This window comes from Rousettus aegyptiacus, unplaced genomic scaffold (genome assembly GCF_014176215.1).
Source record: "Rousettus aegyptiacus isolate mRouAeg1 unplaced genomic scaffold, mRouAeg1.p scaffold_m13_p_1, whole genome shotgun sequence".
NCBI lineage: Eukaryota > Metazoa > Chordata > Mammalia > Chiroptera > Pteropodidae > Rousettus > Rousettus aegyptiacus.
The window spans coordinates 122,144,435-122,163,223 of NW_023416284.1; the positions used below are offsets into that span (position 1 = coordinate 122,144,435).

At 33.3% G+C, this 18,789-nt stretch overlaps 1 pseudogene; it reads left to right on the forward strand.

Annotated features, from left to right (window-relative positions):
* Positions 1–4,397, forward strand: part of LOC107517004 — a 165,384-nt pseudogene extending 160,987 nt beyond the window's left edge.
* The last annotated feature ends 14,392 nt before the right edge of the window (positions 4,398–18,789 follow it).

An 18,789-nucleotide genomic window follows, 5' to 3' on the forward strand; every position in this document is an offset into this window, starting at 1 on the left:
AGCATTCTGCTTTGCCTGGAGGAAAACAAGAGTCAGACCCAGGTGAGGAGTATTCTTTTACTTATATGAGTATTTTCATGGCAAATCTAATGTCATTGCAGCTGCTATCCTGCAGGTAAAGGTGTAGTTCAAGGAAGCAAAAATATAGTGAAGGACCTATTATGTGCCAGACCCTGTATGAACACAGCAGATACAAAGATGAAGGGACATTGCATCTGCCTTCATGGATGAGCTTATATTTCAGTTGGGGAGTTGGACCCAGAAATAGATAATTTCAGTCTCAAATGGAAAGAACTAAGATACTAGTGTACATAAAGTGCTATTAAAGAGTATAAAAGTAGAAGTTGAATATTCTCCATTAAAGTGAGGTTCACTATTCGCCAATTCTATTTAAATCAATATTCCTTTTCCTCTTTTCTTTTCATATACTAAATAAAATACCTAAGAAATATAAATAATTAGAGCTATTTAAATACTTGGCTAATTTAGGTAAACTATCATCAACATACAGGGTTCTAGTAGATCTTATTCATTGTAAAATAGAACTTTTTATTTATTGATTAATATATTTTATTAAATACACACCTGAGATTATCCTTCTTCCCAAATACAGCACTTAAGAGATAAAACGAACGACTTGTATGTAGTTCTCTACAACTAAAAGCTCTTTCATAAATAAAACAAATTTTAAAATTCTGTGCCTATTTAGACTCAGAAAAACTGACTTTCCAAAGATTATGTGAAAAAAAGGCTCCAAAGCACAAAGATGTCTAACTAATGAAAATGTAAAACCCTAAGAGGGCAAGGATTATTCCCTGTTGAACTTTAGCACATAGAACTGTGCTAGGCATATGTTGCACAGTAAATACCTGAATGAAAGGGAACTTGTAATTGCAAGTCATATATTAGCATCATTTAAAATAAATTAATACACACAGTTTTACTTCATCCTGGGACACTTAAAAATTTATTGCCTAGAATGATGATATTGAGTGGTATAAATTTCAGGTCTCAAATTTAGATGTTCACCAAGTGTAACATTTAATATTGTTTTAATATGACAGTGTTAATGTCATATTATCATAGGTGCCCTTATTCACATTCTTATTCCCATTACTTTTTTCTTCCTTGCCCCACTGAGGCTATCTACAGTGTATCAGATTTAACGTCCCACAAGTAAAAAAGCAAAATAGGGGTGGAAAGGAAGAACTCAAGAAATATTGTTTACATAGTCCCTTCTGGGGGAATTTGAGAATGGCATTTAGCCAAATAGGAATTTTCAGGAAACTATAGTAAAAAAACAGAGCCATGAATTTAAGCTGAAATCTAAGGAAAAATAAAGGTGGCATCGGTGACAAAATGAAATATACATGCCACCTGTTCTGACAAAGAGGAAATGATACCACTAACAAGAAAAGGGAAACAAAGGGACAGATGTTAAGTCACATGATATAGTTAATTCCAAATATTTAATAATTGAGAATCAACAACATCAATTAAAGTTGATAAATACAGCAGCTTTGTTTAAGAATACAAAGGTAAAGAATGATAACAGTATTGAATAAAATTAGGTAGTGAAAGGAAGGAGATAAAAGTTAATTTTACTTACATTTTCCATGTAGAATAAACAAGGATTACTTAATTGAAAGGATACTAAAGAAATTCTATAAAAATATAATGGCTACCATTAAAAAAAGTTATATGTACACTTATACACAGAACTATGTAAACAGATAACACATTGAAAGTCTTAAAATTATTAAAAAAGTGAAAATTACATAATATGACAGGGATAATGTCAAAGAAATGTGGTTTTGATAAATGTAATTAGGCTCAATTCACCTATTAAAAGAAAAAGTTTTATATTTTATCACAAGCTAAAAATAGCTTCATCATATACAGGTGTCACATTAACAAAGATATTTTAAAACATTAAAATAAAGGTTTGAACAATTGAATACCAAGCAAATGAAATAAACTAAAGCAGAGGCTTTTTTCTTTTACCAGATAAAAAGTCCATAAAGCAAACTAAATAAATAAATAAAAATAAATAATAAATATAATACTCTTGGATCGCAATTTAATAAAAATAGAAATTAAAATTTTATAAGTCAGAGGGAAAAAGTCCTCCTGGTTAGAGATCTTAAAAATTTATTTTAAGAAACTGTTGATCCAATGGTAGTTTAAATAAGTATTATAATATTTGTAGAAAAAAATGACAAAGAAAATAGTATATCAGAATCTCTGGGATAAACATGAAACAGTACACATGGGAGCATCCATAATATTAAATTGCACTATTATTATATATTAAATGTATTTATAGACATGTAATAAACATGTAGTATTAAAAACAACACAAAAACTGCAGGAATAAATTAATAAAAAACTCTAAAATGAATAAATGACAATTGGAAAAACATTAAAACAATTTTTAAAAAATCTGATTCTTTGAAAGTCAGTAAGGTAGTTTGACCCTGAGGTACCAGGTAACCTGCTCAAGGAAAAAAATAAGAGAAATCACAGATAAATAATGTAAGTGGAAAATGAAAAAAGATAACAGAAACAGAAAAATTTAAAACTCATAAAAGACTACTTTGCACAATTCTGTGAAAAATATATTGAATGAAATAATTGTTGAGAAAATATTTATTTATTAAAGCAGTCTACAATTTATGAAAACAGATTAAAAGGTAAGATTTCCGTAAGAGGACAGAGAATATTGCAAACGAGCTAAAACCCCTCCCTTCCAAAGTCCCGGTTTCTGATGCTTTCATATGTCACTTGTACCAGATAATTATAGAGCAGATTCCAAAGTTATTTAAGGTCTCCTTGAGCCTAAAAAAATGTAAGAAAGCTTTTCATTATTTTTAATAATGTAATACCACCTTGATACCAAAATCTCTAAAATAAACTATAGATCAATTGATAAAAAATTAGAAATAATTTGTAAACAAATAGAATTTAACATTATATCAAATAATTATACAACTTGATAATGCGAATTATTGAGAATAAAAGCACGCTTCACTTTTGGAATATTTATTAGTATAACCTTTATTATATTTAGTACGGCAAAATAGAAAATCTCTATAATTGTTCCATGGTGTCTAAAAATGCATTTGACAAGCCTTCAATATCCATCTAAAGAAAAAAAAAAAACACTTAAAAAAATAACGAAAATTTTTAAAAATAATATGTAAATTTATATGCACATGTTAGCATAATTTTATATAGATATGTGCACATATACATAGTATTGTATATATTGTATTATATAGGTATACATACTTAATGTATTACTATTACACTTTATAAAGTTATAGATGTATATATAAAATTATTGATAGTACATGCAAATAGTGATAGTAATAGTTTTACTTCCTCTTTCAAATATTTAGAACTTTATTTTTTTCTCCAATGCACTGGCTAATGCCAAAAGTACAGTTTCCAACTACTGGCAAGTTTCCTGTGTTTTCTTATTTGCTATATAGGCAGAAAAAGACTATATGATATATATATATATATCACATATATATGCAATGTAAATTATGTAGCCTTAAAAAGGAAGGAAATTCTGACACCTGCTAAAGGTGAACCTTAAGGACATTATGCTAAAGGAAATAAGCCAGACACAAAGGGACAAATACCATATGATGTCACTTACATGAGGTATCTAGAGTCACAGAGTCAGCTTGAGGGAGGGAGAAAGGGAGAGTTATTGTTTAATGGGTATAGAGTTTCCATTTTGCAAGATGGAAGGCGTTCTAGACATTGATGGTGGTGATGGTTGCGCAACAATCTAAATGAACTTAATGCCACTGAGCTGTACACTTCAATAGAGTTAAGAAGCCAAATTTTATATTATGTGTATTTTAACATAGTTAAATATAATACCTTGAAAAAAGTAGTATTGCTCTTTTCCTTGGTACTGCCTACAGAGTTGGCAGCCATCTCCTACTCGGCATCATTGTTGCCTTCAGGCCCCTCGTGAAGCGCACAATCATCAAAAAGAGGACCAAGAAGTTCATCCAGCACCAGTAAGACTTATATGTCAGGATTAAATGTAACTGGTGGAAACCCAGAAGCATTGACAATAGGGTGTGCAGAAGATTCACGGGCAGGTTTTGATGCCCAACATTGGTTATGGGAGCAAGAAGAAAACAAAACACACGTTCCTTGGTGCCTTTGGAAGTTTCTGGTGCACACTGTCAAGGAACTCGAAATGATGCTGATGTACAACAAATCTGACTGTGCAGAGATTGCTCACAACAAGGCCACTGTGAAAAGAGCAGCCCAGCTGGCCATCAGTCACCAATCCCAATGCCAGGCTGTGCAGCAAAGAAAGTGAACAGACAGCTTGTGTGCACATTGTATTTGTGTCAATAAAACCATAAAATTCTTTTTAAAAAATGTTTTAAAGTAGTACTGGGAAAATTTGATAACTATCTGGGAAAAGATAAATTTGAATCCATACCTGAATAAAATTCAAGTGGATCAAAATTTAAATGTAAAAAGAAATACTATAAGAGTATAGTATGAGGAAATCTTTTATTATTTTGCCATGAAGAAAGTCTTTCTATATAAGACCAAAATGAAGATGGCATAAACAAAAAGATAGCTTTAAACACACACACACACACACACACCCCGATCCACAAAACTTTTACATGAGCTAATAGTTTAAAATCAAATAACAATCTAGGGGGGAAATATTTGCAGCTCACTTTACAGATTAATCTTCTTAAATATACTAAAAGCTTTTCCTACCCTTTCTTTTGGCTGCCACCTTTGACCTCCTTCTGCCTCAGGCTGCAATGCCCCACACACACATCCCAGCACCCCAACATAAAGTAATTCAAAGAAGCCTCAGTCTCCCAAAAGTTTTCTTTCTATGTTATCTAGTTGGCAGTAGTAGTTACTGAATTGCACAATGCACTCTCCTTCCCAAGGTTTCCAGAATTGATTTTGAGAAAGACAGCCCAGTTATGCAAATTGTGACTATTCAATTTCAGTCAGCGTTGAGGTTCCTGCTAGGTACCATAGAGTTGTATACAAGTCATCAAGATATGAAGGAAAACTTCTCTAATGAGGCTCGATTGCTCAGAATGGTCAGTGCAGTGCATCTGCTTTCTCTGGACATTAATAGATGCACCCCAATCTTTGGTGACCTCGGAAACTCCAAACCAATGTCTAGGCTCCCTGGTATACTTCACTGCTTGTCATTGAGGTCAAATCATCTTTGCAGAAGCTAATCCTTGCAGGGGACTGACAAACTTATACCATTCAGGCTGGATCGATCTCATCTCTCTGCCTATATGCTTCTTCAAGGCACTGCCTACATAATGAGTGCAATAGCTCAAGCTCTAGGAAAACAACTCCTGGAAATGAAGCTTGGTGACAACTTGAAAAAAGTTTGTGCAAACTGGAAGTGTGGGCTACATGAAAGTTTGAAGCAATTTCTGCTTTGTTAACAGCAAAGTTCTCTAAGGTTCCCAGTCTTTTTGCCAACAGTAACCAGTGCTCCTATGAAAATCTGATGCCTGATGATCTGAGGTGGAGCTGAGGTGGTAATGCTAGCACTGGGGGGTGGCTGCAAATATGAAGCTTCGCTCGCTTGTCTGCCACTCACCCCCTGCTCCGCAGCCTTGGTCCTAACAGGCCATGGACCTGTACCGGTCCATTGCCCTGGGGGATGGGGACCCTTGCTCTAAGGTCAGGAATTATCAAAGGTCTCAGAATATGGAAGTAGAGGGAATGTGTAACACATAAAATTAATATTTCAATATTTTATCCTGCTACCGATGTTTGTCTGAATCTTGGGAAAATAATTTAAAATCATGCTCAAGTGATTTTTGAGCATCTATTTCCCTTCAGACCTAATTTTTGCACTTTTAAGGTTATATTGGTTTATAATTTCTTATTAAAAGTCTCTTTTCCTTCTGTTCCTGTAATTATTTAAGCCTCTTCCTAACAATCCTTTGGTTTCAAGAAAGAAATTTTAGAGAATGCTTTAAGGAAGAGTTGTTGCAAAATACATTATTGAGGTCTTATTGGTCAGATTCAAACTCTACATTTTACTCTATTTTTAGGCACAGATAATTAAATATAAAAATAAAATATGCCATTTGTCTTGCTGCTTCAAAAGTTAGAGGTAAGTCGATGTACTAATTTTAGTAGAACTTAGCTGTTTGTTTGAATATGCTCCATGTTCAAGGAAAGGTAGCTGTCAAAGCCTGTAAATGCAAATTAAAATGATGCAGTATTTTCTAGTCCCTTAGTACATCATTTTTCTTCATTTAGCTTTATTATCCCGTGCATCATATCACTGACTTTTTGTATTGTACTTTGACAGAATTTAGTACTAAAGGTTTTATGAGATAGTCACTGAAAAATTTATGATTTGTGAAAAACAATTTCATTTGGTTATGTTTATGAAATACATTTCTGAAATTGAAAAAGATTTACTTTTACATGGAAATATGCATTTTTATAGCTTCTTATGTGACCTAGACTCTATTTTGGAGAATTTGGGAAACCACAAGCTCAGACAGTAGCTGTGAACGTAACTGAGAGCTTTGGGAAACCAAATTAAGTTAATGAAAGTATAAGTCTAATCCACAAAACCTGAAGCCAAAATTTTTACATTGGGACTCAAATTATCTAATTCAGCTGTCAACAATAGTCTATTAATGTGACTGCCAAATCCATGCTTTTTGTATTCTTGTGCCAACCGGTCTTTAGTGAACTGATAAATAGAGCAATGTCATATCATATCTACATGCAATGTCATATCATAGCTATTCATAAAAGTTATCCTTTTAAAATTCAGATCAGATCATGTCATTCCTCTGCCTGATTCTAATGAATGGCTTTGCATCTTAGAGTATGAGTTCAAACCCTTGCAATAATCTCTAAGAACGATCATCATCTTCATCACTCTATGTCCTCTCTGACCTCATCTCTTGCTTGCTCTGAATTACCAGCTGGGCTTCAAACACGCCAGGTTTATTTATTTATTTTTTTAAAAATACATTTTATAAATATCATTTTTCATTGGTTTATAGGCTGATTCTTCATGTAGTTAATTTATCATCTCACCACCCTTATTTGACCTTGTACTGGAAGTTCTAGCTAGGGTAAATAGTCAAGGCAAAAAGTAGGCTTTCAGATTGTAAAGGAAGAGGTAAAATTTTTCTCAATCTACAAATGACATGTAGAAAATCCTAAGGATCCGTACAAGAACCATTAGAACTAATAAATAATTCAGCAAGGTTGAAGGTCCAAGATCAATTTTAAAAAGTTAATTTTATTTCTATACACTAGCAATAAACAATTAAGAAATTAAACTAAGGATAAAAACTCCAATTATAAACCATCAAAATAAAATATACTTAGAAATAAATTTGACAAAGTACAAGACTTGCACATTATAAACCACAAAACATCACCGAAAGAAATGAAAGAATATTTAAATAAATTGAAAGACAATTGGTGCCCATGAATTAGAAGATTTAGTGTTGATCAGATTGAAACATTCAAAACTGATTTACAGTTTCAGTGTAAATCCTATCAAAATTTCAGCTGTTCCCCCTCCCCCCAGAAATTGACAAGCAAATCTTAAAATTCATATAGAAATGCAAGGACCATAATCGCCCATTTCAAAGACATCCTTCTTGAATAAACAAAGTGCTAATCTTACAATACAGCTATTAGCACAACAAAACAAAACAAAACAAAACAAAGCAAAACAAACTAAATAAGATACCACGTTGTTCCTACCCAGCTTGGGCAACCTAGATAACTGACTTTTTGAGTGACCCAGATTTACCCTTTTCATGCCCTAATTCTCACTTTTATGCTTTAAATTTAACAATGAAGAATGAACCCATGAAATCCTAGCCACCCCAACCTCAACCTTAATAAGGGCAGAGCTTCAGGTATGTGCTTCCTCCTTCTTTACACTTGACCTCATTGTGTGGTCCTCAGGTGTGCTCTGTACCCTCCAGAACCTGTAAGTAATAAATCTGGTTCTTCAAAGTTGCCTGATAGATTTTGCTGAGGTACATATTACAATCATAAGAAGAACCACAAAGACTGGTCCAGCCACAATATTAGCTTCTGTCCAGGAAATGTCTATGGGAGCTCATCACAAGTTGGATGGGCCTAAGCTAGTGATTCTGGCATTTATAGCCCAGAGCATTACTATCAATAGGCTGAGACTTGACACAATAGACATGGAGAACACAAGATAGATTAAAAAAATCAATTACGTTTTTATATACTGTATATGAACACATGGATGGTAAAGACAGCATATGGTTTAAAGTCACTCAAAACTAAATGAAATAATTAGAAATAATCTTTAAAAATATGTACAGTTTTTGAATACTAACAATTACAATACACTAATGAAAGAAATCAAAGAAGATGTAAAAAAATAAATGGAAAGACATACCATGTTCATTGATTGGAAGACAACGCAGTAAAAATGTCAATTCTCAAATTGATTAACAAGTTTAATATATTTTCTACAAAAATCTCAGCATGATTTTTTTTGTAGCTATAGATGAAGTGATTCTAAAATTTTATAGAAAAAAATCGAATAGTCAAAACAATTCTGAAAAAGGAGGAATAAATTAGGAGGAATAATCTAACCAATGTCAAGACATTACATATTTATAGCAAACAAGATTTTGAATAGACATGTAAAACAACAGAATAAAAATACCAAAATAGCTCCCTTACAAATATGGGCTACTGATTTTTGACAAAGGCACAAATGCAATCATTGAAGGATGGATAGCCTTTTCAATAATGGTGCTAGAGCAACTGGTTTATGCTGCAAAAAAGAAAAAAGAACCTCAACTTAACACCTTACGCTTTATAGAAGAATTTACTTGAAAGGAATAACAGACTTAAATGTAAAATATAAAATTCTAAAGCTTTTAAAAAGAAACACAAAGGAAAATCTTCAGAATCTATGGCCAAGCAAAGAGTCCTTGACACCAAAAGCATAACCAATATAAAGAAAATATGATAAATTGGACTTCATCAAAATATTTTTGCCCAGTGAAAGATACTATTAAGAGAATAAGAAAAGAAGTAACAGAGTGGGAGGATACATTTACAAATAATATATATCTAAATCATATATCCAACAAAAGTCTATTATCTAAAATATATATAGAACTAATAAAACTCAACAGTAAAGAGCAGAAACATTAAAAAAATTTTAAAAATTCTATTAGAGAATAGACAAAAACATAAGATATTTCACTGAAGAGGATATATGGTAAATATGCACATATAAAGGTATTCGACATGGTTAACTATTAAGGAAATAAAATCGTAGTGGGATATCACTACATACCTATCAGAATGACTGTAGTAAAAAGTATTGACAACACTAAATGCTGGTGAGAATGTAATGAAACTGTCAATATTTGTAAAAATGGGACAGATAATCTGGAAAACAATTTGGCAGTTTCTTAAAAAAATAAACATGCAATGAAGAAATGTAAACTATCGACACAAAAACCGATAAGCATATGTAGACTGCAACTTTATTCATAATAGTCCCAAGTTGAAAACAATCTAAATGTCCTAACTTGGTGAATAATTAGACAAACTGTGAAACACCCATACTTGAAATACTAATTGGCAATAAAAAGGAGAAAAGTATACACACAACAATTTGGATAAATTTCCAAATAATTATACTGAATAAAAAAAAAAAAGCCAATCTCCAAATATTATGTATTATAGGATTTCATTTATATAACATTCTTAAAATGAAAAATTATAGAATGGAGACAAATGCTTGGTTTCCAGTGTTTAAATAAGTAAGGTGGGAGGGAAATAAATTGTAGTTACAAAAAAAAAAGACATGCTATCATATGATGATACCGTACTGATTGTATCAAACTCAACATCTTGGCTGCGATATTGTACTCATGTTACAGAAATGTTGCAAAAATCAAACTGGCGAGAAACCAAGCAGCAATCAGAGAGTTGGAGAACTCAGGTTTATTGTGCTGGTGGTCCCAGAGGAGCTAGCGCTCTGAAGATCTGGGCCCCAGTTGTAACATTGCTTGAATAGAACTTATTTGGCATGGGCCGATTGGTTAATTTGTCCTCAGACGGTTGGTTACAAAACAGGGGAGTTGCTATGAGTTGCAGGCAGTTACATTTGTTGCTTAGACAGAACAACCAAAAGGGAAGAAGTGTCTAGTTATTTCATCTAGTTATTTCGAATAAGGCCTATGTGGCAAGCAGATCTACAGAAGCAGAACAAAGAGCTGATTAGCCTTTTGAGTGAAAATTCCTCTTCACTATTGTTTTGCAAGTTGTTACCATGTAGAAACTGGGTTAATGGGATCTTTTTGTACTATTTCTTATAACAATATAAGAATCTACAATTATCTCAAAATTAAAAATTTAATTTAAAAAGCTTGAGTTTAAAAAAAAGTAAGAAATGAATAACAACATAAACACTTTGCAGCACAGAATAAGTGGAGTTTGGTTGCAGGAAAGAAATAAATAAAGGATACCTCTGCCATTTACTATTTTTGATAAGACAGTCTGTACTCTATAACATTTGAAATACAATAATTATTGGGTAAATAATTTTTTCAAGGCACTGAGTCCTAGTCTATGATTACTGTGTTTCATGCTTATATTTAAACAAAATAGTAAAAGAAAATTATTGTATAGCTTAAAATATCAACATTGATTTAGCACTTTCTAAATCTCAGCTTTCTAAATTTGTAGGATGAAATATATTTCAACAAAGATTGGTGTTCATTGCAATGATTGAAATTTATTAGAATCTTATCAACAAATAGATGAAAAGATATGATAAAGTTTGATTAATCAATATATCGTTTTATGTAAAAATTACTTTGAAAACTTTAGGTCGAATCATCATTCTTTGAGTCAATAGTGTCCACTTGAACCATTTCAAATAAATGTACACTGTTATAATAAACAAAATCAATGAGACTTTGGGTGCTTTAATTAACTTGGGTAGCACATAAGAAATGTATTTCACTAACTGTAATTGTCAGCTCTTTTATACAAACTAGAAAATTGCTTCTAAATGAAGCAATCATACAAGCTGACCATGGCAATGATTGGGTTGTTACTATGGAAAAAGCAATTGAAACAATTAACCAAGGCTACCAACCACAGTAATTGCCAGAACTGAAACTCTGTTGCTGGAGAAAGGTCAACATGTGAAAGCAAAAGCAGAATTGGATGAGGACCAAAGTTGGAACAAAGCTTGTGAATAAAAATTTAAAGAATGCCCCAATAGAATTTGCCTGAAGATTGATCCTAAAGTAAGAGATATATTCTCAATGCGAAAAGACTCACAAAAATCTCAAGTGAATTTCAAGAGCCTAGGTGTCCACCAGGCCCTTCCTGAGAGAACAATTCCACAAAGAAAAGTTTGGCAAAAGGTGGGAGTAACAGTCTAAAGTGGCAACCCTTAACAAGAATATCACAAACCCTACTTCCTGGCCTTGAAAGACATCTTGTGTGATAGAATAAACAGCCTGTGTTTGAGAAAGCTGTAAGGTAGTGATTTCCTTAAGGGAAACTTTCTATTTTGCTGAATATGTAATTTAAGTTACATACAGCATGGCAGAAGTAGGGAGTTAAAAGACATATGTGGCAGTACAGGTATCCTCTGCTTTTCAAAGTTCATGCTACACCACTTTGCTTTTTAAGAAATACTTACTTTAGTACCTGTTTTTGCTAACTGAAAGAAATCTGAAGAGGATTTTCAGTTTTATGAAAAAAGGCAAAAAGCAAAAATAGCGTTCGGCATTTGTTTTGCACATAGCCATTCTAGAGGCAGCGTGCCCTGAGCAACTAGAGTGGCCCTGCTGAGCTCCTTCGTGGGGAACCACACTCAGCATCTCAGCTGCCAGAGTTTTGAACTGTGTCCATGGGCATCTGGGCTTTAACTTGATTTATTTTGTGCATCCATTATTATGATGCATCCTGAGGTTATTGCTTCTTCACTTTACACCATTTCAGCTTATGAAAGGTTTCATGGGAATGCTCTACTTTCAGATAGTGGGAGAAACTTGTATCTTAAAAAAGCTCTGGGTGATGATGAGTGACCATAGAGATATGAACTTCTGGTAATTATTGCGATTAACGATGATATCAAGCATGGCGGAGGACGAAAGTTAAGTGGACTTTGAACTATTGTTCCTTAGCTACTCCCAGGCTGTGGCACTTATGAATAGGCGACTTCTTGAGGGTTGTTCATGGAATAATGTTTACAGTTGACGGAAGTCTGCCAAAGACATGACATCGTATGGATAGGAAATAGAAATGCTTCTGTGTAAGTTCATTTATTCAGCTTCATGCAAAACTTCACTAGGCACTGAGGATTCGATAGTGGGCAAGACAGAAAAAATATCTTCAAAAAGCTTGCATTCTAGTAGGAAGGACAGAAAGGGCACAGACCGGATCAATTACTACTTGGTGTTTCTAGGTAAGGTTTGTATGTATGTTGATATCATGTATATACAGGAGTCCAGGAAAATTCTGTCTGGATCGGGTGCTTGCTTTTTAAAAAAAATTAATGCAATGCAATTTAATTTAACTTAATTTAGTCTATCTCTCTACCATCTATCATGTACCTATCCATCTATCTACTCTATTGAGGCCATCTATTTATAATCTAATTTAATTTTGAGACTTTGAATCTAAACCTGCCTTTGTTTTGTGTCATTTAATTCCTGATTCAACTCGATTTGTACTTGTGACCTAAATTTCTGTATTCCTCATGTTTCCACAACCTTTCTTCTTCCACTCAGCCTGTCTGGGTTTCTACATCGTTATTTATGGCCTAGCCTAAATTTTATTCTTAATCTTCTGCTCAGTTCCAGGTTCTAGGCGGCTAGTTCCTAGATACTAGTTTTGACCTTATTTTCCCAATCAGGAACTGGATCACATTTATTGAGGACTAATACTAAGAAACACACGAAGGGCAGATATTTAGAATAAATAATCTATATAGCATGAACATTTTCAAATTGACAATCTTCCCCCAAGCTACCAAAATTCCTCACTTTGGAATGATACTAAATAGACATAAATTTGCATAGAAATTTGTCTTGTGACCTTTATTTTAATTCAATTAATTTAATGCTTCAGAATAACATTATTATTTCCAGAACTCATTTTTGAACTCTCTTAAGGGAAACAATATTAATAATAAATATATTTAAGGAAATTTGCTTCCTCAAGGCATAAATCATGACTTATTTTGGTGGTAAGAACCTTGGCAAATCACTGAGTGAACCAAGGCCCTGGACAAGGCAACATCAGAAAACTATCCTGTTGCCCCTTTAATTATTTTCATGCCATGGTGAAGGAAAAGGGAATTTTTCGAGAAGTGGGAAAATTCTAACATTCTTGCTTATAAATCTGAGTAGATAGTTTAGATGCACATCTGTTCGGTAAAGTCTCTTAAGATTCTTACAGCCGGTAAGAGTTTGGATTCCTTCATATTATAACAGAACAACTCAAAAATGTCCATAGCTATTAAAATGAGGGGTGGCGGAATGTGAGTAGAACCTACATCCACATACAGGCATCCATTTTCAAAGCGAAGAGCCATTAATCCTTCTGTTATTCATCTTGCTAGGCTTGTTATCAAGTTTGTCACAAATATAAAAGATAAAAGATGACAGAAATATATCATATATTTATGTGTACATAAATATATATGTGTGTTTATGTGTGCGTATGTGTGCATGTACATATACACACACACACATATATATATATATACATACACACATATATATAAAATCAGCAGCATCAAGAAAATGTGACAGTGAGATATATACGAGGACTAGGCTTCACACTGGGAAAGAGAGAAGGGGTAGAGTCTGGAAAGCCTAAACATTACATTTCAGTTTAGGATCATTGTAGCCAAAGCAGACAGGGAGAATCCATGCTCTGCTCTGATGCCAAGCACCATTCTTTTCTGAGGCTTGATAGACTCTGTTAGGTGTGTTTGGATTTGCAGAGTAAGGAAAGGTTTCACACATGCAAGTTACATAGATACTGGGAGCCATCAATGTCCTAGTAATGTTACATAATTTATATAATTAATTTTCTTCACTGGATTCTATTGCTCCACTGAATTAAATCAGAAAGTGTCAATGTGGAAAATTCCATCAACAAATATGTCTGAAAACTTTTGATGACTAAGGGGTTATAATACCATCTAGACCCATGTTATGTGGTAGATGTACCATTTCAACAGTGAGAGTCACCATAAGCAAGTAATCTATTGTAAGTCATCTCAGTAATAAAATTAAAACATCTTTTAGAAATGTATTTCAAATTTTTAGAGCACTGGAAAGCCATGCTGCTTCAATAGCTGAAAGGATTATGGTGGTTGTCAGCTAGAGAAGGGTAAATATTAATCATAAAGAGTTAGAGTACTATACTATGGACTCAACATATTTTCACTGTCAAAGTTCGAGTTGATTCAATGTACAGAGAGGGAATATGCATTTTGTCATTGGAATTTGGGAAGAATAGATTTTATTTGGGATTCTGTTCATCATGATTTCATTGGAAAAAAATTTCTTTTGCTTGTTCGTTCTAGCACATACTTATTGAGCACTTACAATAGGTCAGACCATTCTATGTGGTTTAACAAACCTTCACTCAATCCTTATTATAATCTTGTAAGGCAGGTAAAATTACTCCCATTGTATACTTGGGAAAATTAAAGTGAAGAGAGGTTGCGTAACCTCCCACAATCAAACAGTCTTGGGAACTGGGACTGGAACGTGTGAGCATCTATATTTACACTATGTGTACATTACCACTACATTACATCCCCTTGTCCTGGTATTTTTTTAGGTATTGTGATATTTAAAGATTTTAAATGTCTTTATTAGTACTAGAGCCAGAACTAGAGCATGAAAACTTGGAGAAAATGGCTTCAGGTTTCAGTTCAGTTAGAATTAAATGTATAGGATAGCTGCTAAAAGTAACCGTTTAGTCATAGACTACCTGAAGAGCAGTATAATATCCCAGTAACAATAATAGCTAGTTCAGGTGGACCCTTTATCACTTAGGTCACAACTGCAATACTGAGCCGAATGGTGAATGCTACCCATAAAGAGGAACCATAACTAACTTGGATTCTATGACAGTTAAGCACCATTATATACATTGATACGTATTAGGTTATGACAGACATAGTGTTGCTGCATTGAGGAACTGCAACATATCTGAAGCTATACAAACATGAAAAATGGGGCGGGGCGGGGGAAGATCAATGGAATTAAGTAGTGTTGCCATGATAGATAACTATTTTCAAAATTGGAATGCTTATGACACAGGGAATAAACTTGTTCACACTTACTCTGGAATGAAATGGTAGAAGTAATAGGAAGAGAATGGGATTTACTATAAACTTAAATACTCAGAGCTTATCAACAGTATCACTGGAGGTGTTCAGGAGGAGGATCACCTGATTTGGGGAGGTGGGGCGATGGTGGTGCAGAGGTTATTATTGCATGAGTGAGAAATCAGGCTTGGTCACATTAGCTAAATTTCTTCCAACCCTGAGATGCTATGGCTTTTTAGGAAAAAGCATGTAAAGGACTTAGAAACTTAACCATAAGATATAAATCCCTGAGAACCACTTTTGCCAGATTTATCTTTCTCAGTGCTCACCGTATGATGTATCTGTCTTGTACCTTAATTTCACCTTCTAAAGCTTTCTAAACCTAGTTTTCACTTCCAAGGATTGTCAAAGTCAGTAGAACCCTCTATTACACGGTTTCTCAACTTTGCGACTATTGACAGTTGGAGCTGGATAATTGTTTGCTTGGGGACCATCATAGGATATTTAGCAGTATCCCTGGCCTCTACCCATTAAATGCCAGTAACTTCCTTCTCCCACTCCTCAAGTAGTGACAATCAAAAACACCTTTATTAGAAATGGTCAAATGTCCCAGTTTGAGAACCACTGATTATATTATCACATAATTATGTAAAATAAAATTTTAAATCAGTGAAAAATATTAAACATAACCATGTAGGGAAAATGGGTAAGGAGCTAATAGGTATATGTAATTCTCACTTTAGAAATTCAAGACTGAGTTTAACTAAAAGTAGCAATATTAAGTATAATTTCACTGTATATTTCATGGGAGTAATTTAAGAAGAAAAAATTTTTTAATCATGCAGAACTTTTTTTAAAATTCAGCATCCAGATAGATATGTCTTCAATTTTAATTAAATGAGTTAATGCATATAAATTCCTTAAATCATGTCTGGTACATAATCAATACTTAATAATTTGAAAATATTCAGGCTTCCAGTGAACATGTTTTGCACACCATTTTCAATGATACATGTGATAGCAAAGAATATATATAACTTTTTTTGCTATTTGCCATAATATATGGTTTGTAATTTCAGAGGCATGAATAATATTGGGTAAGCACTTTATATATATATATATCTGTGCATAAATTAGCTGAATAAATGTATAGATAAATGTCTTATTTTTATCAGTATACCAATAGATGTATCGCATGTCTTCACTACATGCGACGAATACTAATAGGTTTTATGTTTGCAAAATAATTGATAAAATATCTCTTTACCAGAATAAATTAAAAGGAAGATAATATCTCTAATGAGTCTGAGATTTTAGGTGAAGAGGTTGGACAATAGGAGAATATTAGCATGTATTAAATGATATTCTAGCATTTCAAAAGAAATGTGTTTTTTAAAAAGAAATAAAATTTCTTGCAGGAATGAAAAAGACAGAGTTCTGAAATCTATTACTTGGCAATTTAGAAAAGGAACTTCTCAACACAGCTGATTAAAGCTTGGGCTCTGTAGAATAAATCAGATAAGGATTATATTTTTAAATTTTCTAAGTTTAATATGGTGATGCTCAGGACCAGCTCAGGGAGAGGAGATTAAGATTTTAGTCATGTCATGGACACCTTAGAGGTTGGAGAAATTCATAATTAAATCTAGCGAGAGAAGCATGTATCTAAAAGAATTAGGAGTTTCATTATAGCACATGAAGTTGATCATAATTAAATAGGTAAGAATACAACTAAGTTTTTAAAAGATTTAAAGCCTTAGTGTATGGACTAAGACATCAACGGTTTGAATAAAAAAAGAGTAAAATAACTAAATACTTAAAATAGACCTTGGGACCTGAATCCTCTAGAGACAGGAAGCCAACTTAGAAAGCAGCCCAGCCCCGAGGATGTAACTATGGAGTCATGGAATACGAGTTTCCAATGACCAGAGGAAACTATGTACAGACAGTAGATCCGGAGCTTAATGAAAGACCACTTCCCTCCCCACTCTGCCCAGAGGAAGGACTCCGCACAGTGTCTACTCAGTGAGATTTCAGGGTTTCCACCTTTTTATAGCACAAGAATGGGAGTGTTTCAACACCATTACTTTTTTTTTTTTTTACTGATTTCACTACTTTTATAGTGTTTATTAGGGGCAGATAACTTTTCTTCTTCTTCCTCTTTTTAAATTTTCAAACCAAGCAAACCATGTTGGACTTGATACAAATTATTTTAAAGCATTGAACTTTGAGGCTGAGTACAAATCAGATGGGACTTTGGATTTTTTTTCCAGGGGAAGTAGGTATATAATACATGTGGAAAGGATAGGGACTTGAATATTTATAACTAAAGGGTAGGCTCTACCTTCATTTAATTCCAGACATGTGGTAGGGTTGGATTTGTCCGCCACTTTAGGTCAGAGGTTCCCTTATGGCTTACTTTGGCCAATGAAACATGAATAGAAGTTTTACATGTCAATTCCAGGCAGAGGTATTAAGTACCAGAATATGGTATGCCATATTCTCTTGTACTTAAATCTGTGATCATCGAAGCTAATGTCAAGTCGATGCCTCCATCAATCTTTCTAGCACACAGAGGCCATGTAGCATGGGCAATAAAGAAAGTTTGCTATTTTAAACCACTGAGAATTTTCTCCTTGTTGGTTTTCATAGTATAACCCAATCTGTTCTGATTGATACCTCTATCAGTCCTTTTTAAGATCTATGAAGAAGTCATCGAATGTTCCTACAGAATTATATTTAAAAAATACTATTCTATCGTAATAAACCATTATTTGGATATAAATAAAAATCATGTTTTTCTTACACATTTTCAGTACTTTTATTCTAATTTCTTTTCAGAACAATCTCCAATGATTACTGAATTACAAAAAAATTGTCAACATTTTTAAAATAATGCAGAAACTTGCAGTAATATAGAATCTGGCTTTCTTCCAAATCCTGCAAAATATAATTTCATGATGCATTAATAATCATTATTGAAAATAATTTTAGAACATTAAGACATTTTTTACTGGTTCTCTTCCACTTCGTTAAGCATATTGAATCATTATTCTACTGTGTAATTGGAGAATGAACCCAATCCTATTATCTATTTCCAAACATGCACCCACTCAGTAGGAACCTGTCAGTTCCTACCTCCCTCTTCCTTTCCTATCAGAAGTACAGAAACCATTATGCCAGAATTGTGTGGATGAATTGCATTGCCTAAGAATCCTAGCTTCCAGGTTATTACAGCACAAAGTTAATTAGGGCTTTTGAAACATGAATTTCCTAGTGATTCCATTGTCTCCAGTAAAATGACAGGAAAAGCTACTTTATCAAATGTGGTTCACAGTACAACTGGCATTTGATTTCTTTTTAAGAACAATTTGTCAAGAATTCAACAATGT